General features: G+C 36.1%; 1 non-coding gene across 1 annotated transcript; it reads right to left on the reverse strand.

The window, feature by feature from the left end:
• Positions 1-7,509: 7,509 nt before the first annotated feature.
• On the reverse strand, positions 7,510-7,650 carry LOC141515818 (U4 spliceosomal RNA). The gene has a single exon (XR_012476556.1). It is a non-coding gene; the product is annotated as a U4 spliceosomal RNA (small nuclear RNA).
• Positions 7,651-8,830: the final 1,180 nt, after the last annotated feature.

The following is an 8,830-nucleotide window of genomic DNA, read 5'->3' on the forward strand; positions in this document are numbered from 1 at the left end:
TTCAGCACCTTTTGCTCTCTTGTTAGTTCCATCTGATGCTGATTTTGTTATAAAAGAAATGTCTCCAGATTTATTTGTTGTTAACTGTACCACCTGTATAATTTCTAATTGCATTGATTCTAAATCTAATGTAAATGCTGTTATTGTAATCCATCAACCCTCTTTTATCCTACTCCCTACTACCCTCAATGAGACTTGGTCTGATGATTCTGCGTTATTTGCTTTAGATGTTATCAGTAATGCTCTTTCCTGGCAGAAAAGATTTATGGTCTACCTGATACTTGGAGTTTCTGCCTTAATTGCTATTGTTGCCTTAGCCTCCACTGCTCTTATTCAAGTACACACGGTGGATCAGATTACAAAGAATGTTTCCCTAGCCCTAATGTCACAGGAAATTGTTGATAGGAAGCTAGAAGCTAAGGTCAATGCCTTAGAGGAGACAGTTCTATATTTAGGGGATCAGTTACAAGATTTGAAAGTTCATCTATCCGCTAGGTGTCATTTTTCCCTGAAATCTATCTGTGTTACCCCTCTGTCATGGAATGTTTCAGCTATTCCCTGGGACAATGTTAAGAACCATTTCCTTGGTATCTGGAATCATTCTGATTTGTCATTAGATTTATCAAAATTACATTCCCAAATATCTGCCTTGTCTTCTGCTGCATCGGCTCTTCTGACTCCCGCTGATGTAACTTCCAAATTTTTTTAACAAACTTGAAGTCCTTCTTTAATTCTCACAATTTAATAATGTATATTATGGCATCTTTGGGTGTTATATTATCTCTGTTAATCCTCCTTTTTTGTCTTCCAGTCTTCTTCAAGATTATAATAAGATTAATTCAAATAGCCCAAGCTGAACTTTCTGCTATCAAATTAAATCTAAAAGGGGGAAATGTTGGGAGCCAGGTTCTCTAAGCTGTTTGACATAGTTGTAGCAAGAGGACTCAAGGCAATCACACAGCTTGATGGAACAACATTTCCTTCTTCAATATATATATATGGATTCCATGTATACCCATATTTATAGGTCTATTATTGATTGCAAAACTTACTCATCCTAATAGTGGAATGACTATAAAGGAAGAATTTCAGAGAAATTCCTTGAATAAAACAGATTGTGAACTCTGTCCAAATTTAACAGGCTTGCCTCTCCCTGAGACATAAAAAAAGACCTCAACATTATGAAATCTTTGGAAAATACAGCACTGGGAGTCCCAGGGAGATGTCAGAATATATACAGGGAAAACAGATATAAGATGGGACAGATAGAATTCCAGGGAAATTAACAGTTTTTCCCCCCTTATCATACACAGGAATATATGATAAAGATGGTAAGAGAATAGTTAGTATAGGTGAACAATATGTGAACTCTAACAGCCTTAGTTTATTGGGAAAAAATAAAAAGTCATAGAAACCATAGCGTCTGCCAACAAAGACCTAAAGGAAAATTGGTTATTGAAGAAGTCAACAAATGGGTGGACAAACATAACTACCCTCACTATAGGTTGTCAAGGGAGCATATCAAAAAAACATTAAATATGCAGCACAAAAACATAAAAGCATTCCATTAAATAAATTATATCAAAGATTATTATCAGGAAATTTCTGCTTAATTAATAACTTTACTATGCAGCAACAAACTAGGCAACAGACAGGTTGAAGTCATCATGGTCTGAGCAGGGACTAGAAAATCAACTACATGATTGATAATCACGCTTGTAACTACTACATGATCAAACTTATAACCATATGTACACTTTTGTAACCAAGGAAGTGATTTCAGTTTGCTTGTTTGATATGATTCTGAGACTATAAAAATAAATCCAAGCAGCTGACAGTCAGTCAACCTGCTCCTGCCTTTACCCCTTTGTTGACTCAACTCATTTCACCAACTCTGTCCCTCCTGTCAGGTTCCAAGGACCCTGGGGAGGCTGGACCCCCCCCCCCCCCGGGGGGAAGAAGGGAGGGAGAGAATTTGGAACTTAAATTTTAAAAAATGGATGTTAAAAATTCTTACATGTAATGAGAAAAAACAAATTTAAAAAAACATGTATTCTATATTTTTTGGTTAACAACATTATCAGTTTATAGTTTCAGGATTCTACCTTCCCCCCTTTTTCCCCATACTTTCACATTTTGAAAATGAGGACATCTGTCCATTACTAGTCTTCCCACTCTTTTCCTTTTCTCCATGATTTCCCAGAGTCAGATAAGCAATACCCAGATGGGTGATACAGACAATCAGTGCTAAAGGAATTTAGAAAATGATGAGAATGAATGTGAAATACAAATGTCCATTCTCTTTTATCCCCCCCCCCCCAACCAACACAATCAAAAAACAAGTTGCCTAAACAATGAGGGTGAATTCTGGTAGTCCAAGGCATCATACAAACATTAAAAGGGGTGTGCTTCTCATTCAAATGAATAGAAGGAAATTCTCTACCATAAATCATTTGGCTTTAATTGGGAATTTTCAATATTATTTGGAAAGAGTAAGAACATTTAGTTTTACAAGCCCCCAATATTGCTTCCTTTTATCCCTCCAAAGCAAATATCCAACCAAGTGAAGTTGAAGTAATGGTTAACTAGCAGCTTGTAAGATCAAACAAAAATTCCCACATTCTTGAATTTCTGGTAGATGAAAGTACATGTGAGAAATAGAATAAGCTTCATTGTTAAGCAGGCATTCAGTTAATGAGAATTTATTAAGCATCTATTACTGTTCAGACATTGAGAGTGTTGGCCACAAAACCCATTTATTAATCATAGATGGAAGAGAGTTTAGATAGGTTTAGTTGTGTAGACAAGAGCCAGGCAGCATTTGAGACTTAATTTAAGCTATTAGTCCTAAATCAATCATTTGAAAAGCTAAGTATGCATACACAATTTAGTGTCTCAGCTTGAAAAGAGCACCATAAACTCTCAAAGGTTCTCTTAGCAGAGTACAAGGTCAGGCTGGTATTTCAAGCTGGGATAGCTTCAAATTTGTACCCAATTGATCAACTTTTTGTCATCCAAGGACCTGCCTACCTCAGTTCAGAAAAATTTATCAATTACTTAGACCACTCTAGCTAGCTTTCACTTTCTCCATCCCATCCAGTCACCCACCCAGTCCATCTGGCCAATAGCATGATACCAACACATCTATACTCTCTCTTTTTACCTTTGACTGTGGATATGGTAACAGAATAAATAGTGTCATTGTTTATAGAAAGTGTTAATCAATTGGATCAATTCCCTATCCTCTTATATCTCACAACAAAACTCTTTCCCATCTACCATTCCTCTATATGTGCTGTTTCCCCTTCTAAGAATATAAATCTTTTGAGAAGAATAACCATTTCACTTTTTGAATGTGTTTCCCCAGTGAGTGTCTGATACATACTAAATAAATTGCTTTTTAATTAGTTCATTCTTTCATTCATTCATTCATTCAGCCCCAAGGTTGTTTTTAAGGTGCTGAACTTTTCATTGACAGCAGCTCTCAAGGATCATTCTGAGTCAATAGAAAAAATATTTGAGTTGGTAAAATTACAGATTCTTGGAAGTTGTAGTTAAATGCTAGAGGGATCTGCTACAACATTTCATTTCCTCAAAAGTTTTCAAGGAGGAACTGAAAAAGAACTTCATAACTCATTCACATGTAGCAGAATAAAAATATAACTGAACAGCTGAGAGGCATCTTGTTTTGCTTGTCAAGCTTTTTGGGTAATTCAGTTCAATAAGTAATTCTAAGTAAAGGGTCAGACCCCTTTTAATAACAGCTCTAACTCTAATCAGTGTGTTGTTATATAGTGGAAAGAACCTTGGTTAGGAGGTGGATGATCTTTGACAAGGCAGGTCTCTATGACCTTCCATTTTCTCCCTCCTTATGTCTACTGACAAAGTTATAATATCTTTTGCATTCTGGCCTACTACACTACAAGTAGAGGTGAACTGGCAGTGAGGGAGCACTACTTCAGGGTAAAATCCAATTGGAGGAATTGACTTGTTTAGGAATGTGAGAAAAAAATTATGGAGTTCATAAGTATAGTTTTGCTGAAGAAAAGATGACACAGAGATGAGAGACAGAGACACAGACACAAAGAGGCAGAGAGAAAGACACACATACAGAGAGAGACAGATACACATACACACACACACACACAGACCCCCCAGACCCCCAAGAGAGATCAGTTTTTGCCACTCCTCCAATAAAATTTGACACATACTAATACTTAAAAAGAAAGATTTTTAATTAATTGGTTCATAGAGAGGAAAGGAGCCACTAGGACCAGCTGTACACTCATGCTTGTCCTTCTGCCCATATCAGAATTAATGAATGATAGAAAGGTGGTATCGCTTGGGCTTAGCCTCTGAGGCATTTGGACACTCCATCTTTTGAATGCTGAGACTGCAGCAATAAACAGATGCAGAAGGCAGACAATAGAGAGGGCTGTCTTGATCTCTCAGCATCCATGAAAGTCAACAGCTACCTTGGCAGAAAAACAGTATATTTCATCTGGTAGTCATATGAAGCTGTTAGCCTATTTCTTTAGCATGTGATGTGAGTGGGGAGGCTCCCTCTGTATCTGGGGTGATGATGGGAGATAAAATTGCACAGGTAAAGGTCCTGATTTCTTCTGCTTTCAGGAAACTGAAGAAGGGGAGAACTAAACTCTAACCTGAACTGGTTTTTCTGACTTGGGGAATCAGAACTGAGGAGTGGATGGAATGTTGTGCTGTGATATGTGTTTATTGATTTTGAATATTACTAAGATTGAATCTAGTTTAAATTGTTTGCTTAACTATGACCAATTAGGCAGTGAAAGATTAAAACACTGAATCTGTCAGATCTTCAGTTAGGAATTGGGGAAGAGGACTTTTGGGAGGTAGCAGAGGTGACCAGGCTCTGCTCTCTACTTTCCTCACCATTTAGAATCAAACGGTTTCTTAATTAGTTAATTCTTTGGCAAGCCACAGAGGCCACACCAGGGAAATGAAAAATAGCTCATTCACAAAACATATCTGGAGCCAATTTATTGAAGGTGATTGAAGTCACAAATGAGAAACCATGGATGGTTAAGTTAAGATCATGACTACTAGTTCTCAGAGTTTCCCTGTTTGAGAAACTTCCTTTTCTATCCTGCAGTCCTTTGGCAACTGATGACTCAGCCCAACAAAGACCAGTTTGTAGGTTCAACTTATAGAAGGACAGCAACAAAATGACATGTCAGATCTCATATATATATATAGTCCCATCTCTGATACAGCCAGCTATGTTTTATATGTTTTATTGTTTTTTTAAAAATTGTTCATATTTTATCAGTTTGTAATTAGTTTTTCAAACTTCTAAAATCTGTACCTTAGGAGTCAGAGGGAATTATTAGAATTTACTCATGCATTGGGACAGCTAGGTGGCATAGTGGATAAAGCACTGGCCCTGGAGTCAGGAGTACCTGGGTTCAAATCCAGTCTCAGACACTTAATAATTGCCTAGCTGTGTGGCCTTGGGCAAGCCACTTAACCCTGTATGCCTTGCAAAAAAACCTAAAAAAAAAGATTTATTCATGCATCTTTGTAAAATTTCTATATCATCTTTAGCAATTCCAAACTGAGAAGGCTTTGGTCATAAATTTCAGGTTGTTCAATAATTCTTAGATTATCTCTCCTTCACCCTGTTTTCAGATAAGACATTTTCTTCCCCTTTTTTCAATCTTTTATTTTGTTTGAATAGTTCTAGGTGCCTCTCTCACTGAGACAATGTTTTCTGTTTGCCCCACTCTAATTTTTTAAGGAATTAAATTCTTGGGTAAAATTTACAATAGTCTCTTCTAAGGTATTAGTTTTCCTGGACATTTTTTTCTCTGGTTATTCCATTTTGGGACTTTTATTTCATTTCTTCTCAGTACACTCAGAACTCCTTGTGGCAAGAACATTAATTCTTTTCTCTGAGGCTCCATTTGAATTTGTTATAGAGTTACTCTCTTCTACATTTACCCATTGGGCATCTCTCAGTCCAAGGTATTTCTTCATTGCTACTGGTGAGTTTTTTTCTGCTTCCTCTTATATCTAGTCTCAGATTCCTGCTTAAGTGAAACTCAGTTCCTGTACTACTGGATGATGAACCCTGAGTTCAAGGGCCTAGACAAGGTTCTACCTTCTTCAGGAATTTTCCCATCTTGTTTCCTGATGTGATCCAGGCTCAGGCTACCTGCATGCTGGGTTGGGTTGAGGCTGACTGGTTGGACCTTGTTTCTTTGTTTCTTTCTGTTTCTTTCTATAGGTGGGGTATCCAAATTGCTCTTGTTGGGTATCTGAGCAAGAGTTTTTATCAGAAATCAAACACTTGGGGGCTAGGTGGTGCAGTGGATAGAGCACCAGCCCTGGAGTCAGGAGTACCTGAGTTCAAATCCGACCTCAGACACTTAATAATTACCTAGCTGTGTGGCCTTGGGCAAGCCACTTAACCCCTATTGCCTTGCAAAAACTAAAAAAAAAAAAAAAAGAAAGAAAGAAAGAAATCAAACTCTTCTACATTTACCCCCTACATGATCCCCCCCCCAAAACTATCAATGGAGAAATAAAACATCTGAGGAAGAAGATAAAACAGAAATCAATAAAAGCATTGTTTTATTTTTTTTACAACTTACATGAAGTTGTTAAGAATTTAAAAAATTTTTTTCTTATGTTTTTTTCTTTTGTTCTGATTCTTATTTTATAACATGACTAATATGAATTTGTTTTTAATATGACTGTACATATTTACTCCCTATCAGATTGCTTACTGTCTTGGGGATGTGGGAAGAATGGGAGGGAGAAAAATTTGGAATTCAATTTTACAAAAAAAATCAATGTTGAAAACTATATATATATATATATATATATATATATATATATATATATATATATATATATATATATATACACACACACATTAGGGAAAAATACAATTAAAAGTGAAAAAGTATGCTTGTTTTCTATCTAATACAAATAATTTCATTCTTCTTTACTTTTAAAAAGTAAATAGTTTTATATAACTCTGCTCCTCGCAAACAATGATTTCCTCTTCTAAGTGTCTTTAAGAAAATCTATTTTCCAGAAGGAATGAAGAAAATGATGAAAGAGATACTTAAAGGGAATAAATACTTATAAATAAAGAAGACTAACTGGCAAAGCAGAATAATAGTATTTCATATTTCTTCTTTGAATAGTAGGTAATGGGAATAATATTTGGAGGCAGAACTATCTCCCTTTATTTGAAAATTCACAGTTGTAGAAACAAAGATAATTTTAAAGCAGAACAGGACACTGGACATTTAACAAGCAATGGGATTTACATGCATATATTAGCTTGAGAGTTGGAAGTATCCTCAGAGACTATTTAGTCAAAAACCCTCATTTCACAAATGGGGAAACTAAGGTCCATAAAGATTAAGTGACTTCCTCAAGGTCACCCAGTTAATTAGCATTGGAGATAGCTTTTCTTTTTTTTTTAGAAATACTATTTTTTATACAAGAATAACTCAGTCTCTGTAGAGACTGTCAAAAATTGCCAATGCTGACTATATTTCAAGTCATCACATTGGGATATTGGGAAAAGTTTTCAATTAGCAATAATTGTTCCTCGGATAAACCTCATTGGCTATGATCCTGCCACTGCACAAAGCTGAGATAGTGATTTCTTAATCAGAAAGGGATAACCTTGTAGATAGAGCAAGATTACTTAATGAAAAGGGGCATTATTCAGTAAGAAGAGGGGTCCATGAGGCATACATATATGTAACATGTGACAGAGATAGGGTTAGTCTTGAGGTCAAGAATACCATAGTTCAAGTTCTGATTCTGATACCACTGGCAGTGTTGCCCTCAGTTGGTATTGTTTAGTCATTTCAGTTCTATCCCATTCTTTATGACCTCATTTGGAGTTTTCTTGAAAAAGATACTGGAGTAGTTTGCCAATTTTTCATCAGCTCATTTTACAGATGGGGAAACAGAAGCAAACAGGGTAAAGTGACTTGCCCAAGGTCACATAACTAATAAGTATCTGAGGTTGGATTTGAACTCAAGAAGATGAATCTCCTTGACTTCATGCCTAGCACTCTATCTACTATGGTGCCATTACCCTATATGTATCATTTAATCTCTAAGACTATTAAATCACCAGCCTATATTGATAGGACTTTCCTAACTAGGTTGCTCCCTGCTCCAGTAAAATCTGCTTTCTACTGATTATCCTAAATATATATATATATGTGAACCTATAGATAGATTTCTGTGTGTGTATATATATTTTCAGGATATCCCAAAAGACTCAATGGAGTTTTTTAGGTTTTTAATAGCATACTAAGACTTTTGGGATATCTAGCTACACATCTATACACATACATACATATGTAAAAGAAGGCAGGAACCAGCTACTATGATAAAGTTTTTAAGTAAAGTGACCTAATGAGCAATAAGGTTCATGAATAACTCTTCTAAAACTGAAACAGTATTTTTAGTCCTTGATTCTCTTAAACTAATTGCTGAGCTTTGAAATGTGTAAAAATAGCCTTTGTTTAATAATGAGAAAGTATAATTTTTTCACATAAGCATGTAGAAAGGAACTGCTAAAGGCTACAAGGAATAAGAAGGGTCAATAGGTAGGGTTGGAATCATGTGCTGCGTTTGACTTGCACATTCTTTGTCAAAAGAGGCCAGGTATGACAGTAAGGGATGAAGTACTGAGTGATCGGCATCCACAATCACCTTTAATAGTAAAATTAGGGGATTCAGCTCAGTAATTACTAAGGGCCCTTCCAGTTCCAAACTCCAAGGTGCTTCCTTTCAACCCCCACAATGAAAACTA

This window comes from Macrotis lagotis, chromosome 2 (assembly GCF_037893015.1).
Source record: "Macrotis lagotis isolate mMagLag1 chromosome 2, bilby.v1.9.chrom.fasta, whole genome shotgun sequence".
Lineage (NCBI taxonomy): Eukaryota > Metazoa > Chordata > Mammalia > Peramelemorphia > Peramelidae > Macrotis > Macrotis lagotis.